The sequence below is a fragment of the Protomyctophum bolini genome (assembly GCF_963924005.1).
Source record: "Protomyctophum bolini genome assembly, chromosome: 3".
Taxonomy (NCBI): domain Eukaryota; kingdom Metazoa; phylum Chordata; class Actinopteri; order Myctophiformes; family Myctophidae; genus Protomyctophum; species Protomyctophum bolini.
The window spans coordinates 47,842,267-47,852,465 of record NC_137864.1 but is presented as its reverse complement, the minus strand read 5'-3'; positions in this window follow the sequence as shown (position 1 = coordinate 47,852,465).

Below are 10,199 nucleotides of genomic sequence, written 5' to 3'. Positions count from 1 at the left end.
AGCTGCCATTTTGGCTTGGGGTTCATCCTCTCAGGAACATGTGCTCGAAGGTTTTATGGCAATCTGCCCATCGGATATTGAGATAGCTTGTGTGCAAATGGACATTTTAGCCTAATGGTGGCACTAGACTAGATGAATGGCTATGGTGTCACCAATATCAGTAGAGGTCGATCATCCTTCAAGGGGGATCTGCTCGTAATTCCGACGGCGCATTAGTCCGGCAACGTGGCTTACAGTTAGGGTTAGTAATGGAGCGAGTCAGACCGGAAGAATGCATGCTGACCCCCTTCAAGGAGCAATAATTTACAGCAAATTAGCCAGTATAGTTTTCATGAAAGGAAACGGGGAAACATAATAAGGGACAAATATAAACTGAAAAACAGACAGAATAGGCTGAATGTCACTTTAACAAAGACCCAAACCATGCCAGGCCTGAATGACATTTAAATCATGTCTTGGTTTAGAATCCAGTCTAAGCCTCTGATCATCACTCCGATATACGCAGTCCTGAATGACACTCATTATGGAGAAGGTCGTGTGAGGAGGAAAATGAGTGGTGAGTCTAGAGGGGTCACCTCCAGTCTTCCGAGACAGTGACTGGAGGGTCGTGGGTGGGGGAGGTTAGGGTGCTTCCGAACGACAGCGATGCTTTTTATTGGACACATGTAAACCCCTTGTGATCCCCAGGGCCGGCAGGTTACCCATAAACTGTCATTTAAGAGCAAATAGGAATGTTGTGAGTGGAGACGTGAAGCTATAGGTAGAGGCTGATGCCTCGCCCCCCCCCCCTCCCTGTCTGGCGTTAAAAAGGACACCCTCAGGGCCGACAGCTTTACGGGATGCACCCCCCCAGCCCACATACACACACACTCTTTCAAACGGACAGGCTTTTAGCTGCCTCCGAAGACAGAGAGGATTCCTTTCCTGTTGATCTGCACAGGGAATTCCAGGACCTACTGATCCAGAACCAGTGGGATCAGCGCTTTCCTGCACCAAACCAATGAAGCCTATAGGTGAAGAAGAAGGAGAAGAAGTAGGGGGGGTGCAATGTGGCTGCACGACATTGTTAGGTACTCATTCCTCTGATCTGGATAGCCTTTATATAGGTCTCAAAAACATGGCTGGTATGACGGTTCCATTTGCAGTAATCTTTCAGCCTTTGGAATAATTTGGAGCACACCCTCCCCCCAGGCACAGCTCCCCCTCGGACAGGAGGGGAAAAATAATAATAATCTAAAGATATTTCTGTTACTAGGCCTAATAAATATGATGTATCACAGTATCGGCGCCTTCAAAACCTTCGAGCACATGCAGGTTCCTGAGAGGATGAACCCCCCAAGCCAAAATGGCAGCTTTCCACACAATATGTAGTACCTCATAAAAAGTGTATTTTAGTGATACCCCATAGTTCTTCCCCTAGTGCCTCCTTCAGTGAATAACACACAATATAACCCTGCCCCCCCCCCCCCCCCCCCTCCACAAATTCTGCCACAATAATTATTACAACATTTTCATTTTCTTGTGTGTGTAGTGAGAGCGTGGAGCTCTACGTTTGGAAATATATATATATCAGTTCAAACCACTTTGGTCTTGTGTGTAAGGAGTACCGTAATACAGCCTATTGAACTCTTTTCCCACCTCCCCTTCGTTACAAACGTAATTCACACAAACATTGTCACTCATACCAAAATATCCCAGCAAGCTTCTCCATCCATCCATCATGTCATAATGCTAGATTTCACTGCCAAAACTCACAACATGTGGCCTCAACCTCCAGTCACACACATCATGTTCCCAGTTTGTAAATGGTAACACTCTGTATACTCGCTCCACATGGCAAAACCACCAATTTTATTTTATCCAGAAGCTATTTCAATATTTGGTACATATGTCAGTCAGTAGGTCTATTTGTACGAAAAAACACAAGCGAGACATGCTGTGATTTAATCCCTAGCAATAACAGAAACGTGTTAATATTTAATTTATTAAAAATATTCATTGTCTAACCATTCCTGAACAAAACTGCTTTGTACTAATTTAACTGGTCTAGTCAAATTAATAAAATATCACAGAACATTTCCCTACCAAATGAATATAACATTTAAGTAATTTATCAATTTAACAAACATATCAGGTAAATGTCTCATTACATACAGTACTGTATGGGAAAACAAGGACAAAACGTGTCCCTGTTTCAAGTGAAGAAACTTGATATGTGAAACCTTAATCACAATGTCCTCCAGTATTCTGGGCCAGAACTCAGTCTATTACATTCCAGCTTCATTGATAGGGATCAGAAGTCTCTCTTTAAAGAGCCTAAGTGCAGACATTATAGGAGAAATATCCCAGAACTGGTAGAGAAAGAATTTCTACTATTTACATCGCTATCTCGAGTCGACAGTTCTTTGTCTGAAGTAAAATAACGTTGTTGACAGTTTAGCTGCTCTTGATGCGTGCACGTACACGCACACCCACCCACACACACACACACACAACAAAGTACAAATTAGCTAAATATCTTTGTATCCATGGTTTCCTTTGTTGAATGTGAAGAAAGTCAAGGTTTAGGCGTTTATATGCGGCGATGAGTGATGGGTTCTGAATGGGGAATAGTGTGCCGGCCATAAGTCCATGGGTGTGTGTGTGTGTGTGTGTGTGTGTGTGTGTGTGTGTGTGTGTGTGCATAACGTATGTCGTATGTGCAAAGTTGAGGAGAAACAGATTACATTTAAATTGGATAACATTCTGATTACAAGAATGGCAAAGTACATGCTGATAGCGCTACTATTAAACAAAAACAAAACTTATACAGGTAATAGTTATTTACATGAAACATTAGATAATACTAATTACCATAACATGTCACACATCTTGAAATAATAGTTCTATATAGTTGTATGTACTAGTGTATGTACTATCATAACACTTGATAGTACTGTTATTTAAACTTGCAGTGTAAATTGTAATAAACCTGATGAAATTTATTGCCTTTTATCACTTTTTGAAGGACAACCTTTCCCTGTGGTTGACAAAAAAAAACATTTTAGACATTCTGCTATGTTTAAGACATTATAAGAAGAGCAGGTGTTGTTGTAAATGATCTCTTCACATGATATGAATTCTCCAAGACAGACAATATCCCAAATGTACAGAACACAAGCAGATTTTTACATTTCAGTTAATATTACTGAGTATAGGCTAGACTGGCATCCTCTGAGAGGTTATGACTGACATCTTGAAAAGTAATCCTCCCACTGCTTGTATGTGTCCATATGTAGCAACCATCTGAGAAAATGAGATGTTTTATCACTTCTCCTGTGGTGTTGATGTGTCTCTGACAGTGGAGCTGGGGCTTGACTGGCCACAGGCTGTTTATTGTGCTGTTAAAACCACATGAGCATGTAAGCAGACAGCACATGGGCTAATGGACGACAGGAGCAACAAACACCACTCACTGTTCAGGATGGCTTGATCAGACTTCGCTTATGGAGGTGTTCTGCAGTTGAAAATAACATTTAACACGACTATTGCCTTTTGCCAAAAATAACACTATAAATGACAGCATTATTAATAGTCCCGCAGAAGAGGCAAAAGATGATGATGATGATAAAGAGGAGCAGGCATCTTCTATCTATAAATGCACAGAATCATATAAATCACTGAGTGAGTGAGTGAGTGAGTGAGTGAGTGAGTGAGTGAGTGAGTGAGTGAGTGAGTGAGTGAGCGAGTGAGTACTGAATGTCCTTGACCTAGCCAAGCACTTATTCATATTGTTATGAATCTGTTTCACCAGGAAATTAGGGATGTCAGGGACAGGTTAGAGACATCATGCTGAGAGCGAAAGGTCACTGTTTTGTTCTTAAAACCAGCCTATGGTTTCTCTCTCTCTCTCTCTTGAGTGTGATACTGAGCCATTACTGTGAAATCAGAATGATACAGGTCCTCAGCTGAAAAAGTGTAATTGGACTATTACTATGTTTTCACAAAGATATTTAATTATCTCAAAGTGAGTTTAAAACCCGAACAAATGTAAATGGTAGACCTTGTGTTATGAATGAAATGGTTTTCCCAGACCCAAGATAATGAATTCAGTAGCACCAGGCTCTGACAGTGAGAGGAAGTGGGTTACAGTGTGATATTTATTTCTCCAGGCTATCTCTACCATAACAGAGCGTGACTGAGTGAGTATGTATCTTGTTAACTGTTTAACCAATCAATTTAAAACTTAGCATGTGTATCACGGCACTGATGACCCAATGCGGAATTGCCCAAATCGGTCGGATAAGCTGTTCTCCAAAAATATTTCTATAAATCTACAAATATCTCTGTATCTGTATGTCTGTGTGTCCTTTTATGCCCATATTCTTTATCAAGTTAGGACCTCTATTATATAACTAGCATTACATATAAAATTTATAATATTTTGTATCTAATGCCTTTTTTGGGGTCTTTGTTGAAATCTTTGGTAATTTATTTTTCTTTTCAGGCCGGGGTGGGTTGGGAGGGATTAATTTTATATAAATAATATATACTGTATACTGTATATGACTGACGCCATAGATTGGCCTCTAAGTAAGTACTATGATAATGTATATACTTACTTTAATCAAGTATCAAGTACTCTGTGCTGCGTAGGAGTAAGAGAGAGGACACTGTTGATGATTACTTATAGGTCTGTACAGGTAGATAGACTGGCTTACTCGAGGTTATGCAAGTTGTGAACAATGGAAGTCAGGAATAAACGCCTCACCCATTGTGAAATACTCTTGGAACTCGTCGTGCTCGTCAGCTCCACATGGATCATATCTTGCTTTGTGTCGCCACTTATATTCACGTCCTTCACTATTACCACATGTATGGTACTTTCTGTTCCATTGCACACACTGCCACTTAAATTGGACAACTACAATTTAGGCATCTAGCAGACACTCTTAATCCAGAGCGATTTACAGTAAGCAAGAACAAAAACATGGTAATACATCAGATACATACAATATTCCTCAAGACTCATACGTAAGCTAAGAACATAACTGTGGAATATCTAGATTATTAAACAATACGTATACATACACTATAGAGTGCTATGTCTACATAAAATGCTATCTAAGTTACATATTACGTGGCACAAACGAAGCAAAGCTCGGCATATCAATTAAGCCGATGCGTACGCTACTAAGATGATGACGTCTCATCGTCATGACAAAGATCATGGCGATGATAAGTCAACGGCACAACAGACCGAGGACAGGACACACCATGTAGCATCGGAACCTCATTTCCTCTGACCTCTAGGGGTGTGGTCAGTGAACAAACTCCTAGCCTTCCTCTCATGGGTCCCTCTATCCCCGTTTGTCGCACCACTGAGGTCAAAGGTCAAGCTCTGCTCCCCTTAATGGAAAGAGCTCCCATGAAAGACCCTGTCAATCACAACTGTGTCTGAGCCAAACAAGATGTCCCATTTGTCCCCCCCGTCCCCCCCCCCCTTGAGTTCCAATTGGAAAATGCAGCTGCATCAGAGATGCAATCAGATCGAAGCCGGAGTGAAATGGAATGATGATGATGTAATATTGAGATACCAAGCTATGGTTTGGGTGTGAATTAAATCTCTCATGGGTGTGTCTTTCTGTTGTCTTTCAGAATTACAGTACCTGTTATGATCAGTAAATCTATATTATTGGTATGTTTATTATTACATTATTATTATTATTATGGCCAGTATTCAGTACTGAAACTGGTCCAGTACTGACCTGCATACTATGTTCACAGTACCCAGGCCTCTTATAGAAACAATAGGCCTACATAGTTTATTGAAACAATGTCCAGGCTTTGTGAAATGTCCAAGGGGGTTATTATCAACAGAATAATCCAAGGCTGCGTATAGTGCCAGCTTCAGGCACAAGATACATTTTCAATATATCCAGAAACAAATTAACATTAGCCAGGATTCATCCGAAACACTCAGAGGGATGTGTATTTTTGTGTTTGCTATATAATAGTTTTCTCTCACACAAGAGCAGCATGCAAAGAAATCACTCTAAATTCAAAAAAGGACCTTTCAGTGCATACTATAATCATGTGATAATAACTAAATAAATAGCCACCTCTGACATAATGACTGATCCATCATTCAACGTAACACAATTGGGCATCATTGACGTTTGTCTGAAGATTAGCCAAGAATGAAAACATACCACACATCCACTGTGTGTGGCTTCAACATGCATCTGTGTGCGCATGTGTGTGTGTGTGTGTGTGTGTGTGTGTGTGTGTGTGTGTGTGCGCCTGTGCATGTGTGTTCCATACAGTATCTCATATGGAAACGATTGCCTGAGCCATGTGGAGGAGAACCTGTTTCCCCTTACACAGCATCTCCATTTATCATGATTTAAAGACTGTGATGGATGTCAGATAGCGTTGGTCTAGCCTTTTGAAAATGGAACGGATGAAAAAATGTGGGTCTTAGAAGTGACTAACTCATCATAATGTTGTTATTAAAGTTATTTTGAGCCAAGCGTAACCTCTGGTTTTTATGGCAGGAAAAACGTAAAGAACCTGTACTTTAAGAATTGGTTCCCTTGAAGTAGCACTGGAACTTGGGGCCTCATTAAAAGACTTAATCCATAACTCCATTGCATGACAATTTCGAAGATTATGGCAAAAACGTTCCAATTATCCATGACATACATTTTGTGCTATAACTAAACATTTGAAGTAACCACATTGTAACTTGTTACCCTGTTGGTTTAGCTTTGGCATATTTTTACTTAAGACATAACTTTAACTAGAATTTGGTTGTATGGTTTTGTGTTTAAGAGCCTTTTGAAAATATGACGCATTTAGTGAATTATTACATTCCACAATATTTAAGTATGACGCTTAACCCACAAGGAAAATGCATTTTCTTTTACGGGTGATTACCAGGATTGAAAGTGATGTCCCTGACCTAGCCACACACTTATCATATTGTTACGAATCTGGTGTACCAGGAAATTATGGATGTCAGGGTCACTTTGTGGTTAGAGACATGCTGAAAGCAAAAAGGTCACACTTTCGTTGTTCACCCCAGCCTATGGTTTCTCTCTCACTGCTCTTGAGCGTGATGATACTGAGCTATTACTGGGAAATCAGAACAATATTACCGTAAAGCAGGGAAGAAAACTTTCCACTTTTTTGTAAAAGCATGCTCAGTTGGAAAAGTGAGAGCACATAATATTATGTCTCACTGAGCATTTTAGACGACCAGTTACAGGCCGTTTTTAGACAGACTTCTAATAGCCGACTATTGCTCAGTGGGGTGTTTTTAACAAATAAATATGTATTTATCTCAGACACAATGTCTAGTTTATCCAGTATAGGAAATCTAACTACGGTTTTAAACGTGAGCCAACATGAATGGCAGGCCTTGGGTTATGCCCTTTCCCATCCTCATGATAATTAATTCAGTAGCACAAGGCTCAGTGAGAGGAAATGCGTTAAGAGTGTGATATTTATTTCTCCAGGCTATCTCTAGCTCTCTACCATAATAGAGCATACTGGCGGAGGCGCACTTCCACAAGATATTACTCTCAGATAAAATCAAATAAATGTCAGATGAATGATCCGAGACATGCGGATACGCACACAAGAGTGAATTGCTGAAATTCTGGTCTTTCCTTTTCTTACTGAATGAAAGTTTACATGGCCATTTACTTGTTGAGTGACTTTCATAAACTTTTACCTTTGTTAAAATAAATTAGTTTTGTAAACAAAAAAATGCTATAGATTTTAGCAAGATTACATGTAATCTGAAGTGTAACTATACAATGACCCTAAAGCAAATAAATCAAATGGTTTAAACCCACTTATCTACAGTATGTCACTTTCATTCATTTAGTGTGCTGTAGTGGGGAACCCCACCATGGTTAGCTGTCATCTGTCAAGTTTTGTTTACCAAGAGCTAGACATAGTCTGCTGCAGAGATATGTGCTCCCTCCATTGAGCTTGCTCAGAGGTAGTTGTTTACTAGTTTTGTTTCAAATTGGACTTGAATAAAGTGTATATAAAAGTTGTGACTCTTGATGTTTCTCTTTCTATCTTTCTTTCTTTCTGCTAGGAACAGGTGCAAATAGTGTTTGCAGAGCTAAAATGTTACAATATCTCGATCCCAATGTTATAATGTGCCAAAAAGCTGTTATCACTATAGCTAACTGATGGTCTTAGCCTTTGGCCAGGCATATAGTCGTACACCCAATCCTTTTACAGTGTGTGTCAAAGAAGGACGTCTCTCTTAGACCTTTTTTCTGTATTGGCCAGCACCACAAAAGAAAGGGAAAAGAAAAATGCAGCTGTGATTAAAATCAGACTCATGATTTTAAAATAAGAACGGTTCTGTTATACAAACTTGAGAAAAGTAAAGCAATGATATGGATTTTTATGCAGAATAAATATGTTGGCTCCTGTGCAGGAGTCGTAATCAGCAGGACAAACTGCAGAGACTTCTGCAAACAGCCATTCATCAAGAGGGCAGAGACAACATGAAATAATATCCAACAGCAGAAGAGGTGGTCTCTGGTCTTCGTTGCACTCACAGAACCACTGACATCTAAAAGAGTAAAAAACACAAAAGGGTGCTATTTTTCTCCTCCATTCCCGCTTACTCACCAGTGTGATTGCTCCATGGTAAATAGGCCTATACGTTACTCGGTATAAAAGAGGGAGATGGAAGCCAACTGGCCCTCGTACAAAGACCTCTCTCCAAGACAAGGTCCACAGGGTCCTCATTTGGAACTTAAAAATGTTTACCGACTCAATCAAATTAATAGTACTGGACCTCTGTGCTTCACTGAATGTTTTATTTCATTAATGTTGTCACGAAGGCTCCTCTGACACGGTGTGTGTGTGTGTGTGTGTGTGGCCTGTTTACTTTCAGAAGGTAGGAGGGAGGCTGTTTTACTCTAGACAAACATTAGTAACGAAGTCTAGTTTATCCAGTATAGTTCCTACTCTGCAGGAAATCTAACGATGGCAACAAGAGAAGCTCTGTGGCTTTCATCAATGTCTCAACCAATTTGATTGGCCCTATTTTGATCAAAGAAACCTACAGTATGTGTATTTCAGCTTTGATTAAAAATGACCAAAACAATATTTTCAGTGGGGGGAGAGAGAGAGAGAGAGAGAGAGAGAGAGAGAGAGAGAGAGAGAGAGAGAGAGAGAGAGAGGTTGGGGGGGGGGGATATAGGAAAAAGGACGCTGGTAATTGCAGCTCTATCCTGACCCCTACTGACCATGCAATCTGCACCTAAATTGCATTTCGTCACCTTCTTAAAATGTGTTATTGCCAAAATGTCAGACAGGTGCGCTTCCTGTACCTAAATCAGCCATCACCCACACCACAATGTACAAGTCTTTGTTTATAATGTCAGACATTTAAAATTAAGTAGCTAATTAAGAAATGACAGTCTCCCCATTCATTAGGACTATACTCTGTCAAGCGATGCATGGAAGTGTTTTCAAAATGAGTCCAACATGGAGTTTGAAATGGTCTACATATTGAATCAAGCAACTGTGAAAATGACCCCAGACGTGTCCCAAATTCTCAAGTAAGTTGACGCCAATCTATTATCACACCCTCATACCCATATCCTTCTAGTATACATTGTTCACTAGATTAGCATCTCGCCACTTGCACAAACAACGTCTACAAGCCTCCATTTCCTTGGATAAATGTCAACTCACTGTCAATTATCCGTTCCTGCTCGGATTTATGAACTGGACGATCAACACCTTCACTTATTATTTGACTGAAAGCAGAGATCTGTCAGATCCGATCTTTGTTCCATGTATAGCCAGTAAGAATAATACACTGACTGAGTTAATTGAGGAAGCCTACACATAATGGTGGAAAGTTGAGAATTGAATACTGGACATAGGAGCCCCTTAAAGAGCTACATTCATAAAAGTGATCTTTAAAGGTCCAAGGGGTAATATTATTTTGTCAAAACGAGTGTTACATAGCTCTTTATTCCAACAGAAATTGCTCTAATGTTTGTTCAGTAAACATGTCTCCCACCATCATGTCTCCATCTCTTTAGTAAACTGAAAAAGAGAATTTCAGGTTGAGATACTAATGTGATCTAATCGGGATCACGATAAACCAGTGAAATTGGAAGTGAGTGGAAAAGAGCAGATACGATTGGAAAGATGGGGAGGCCCCTGTTACT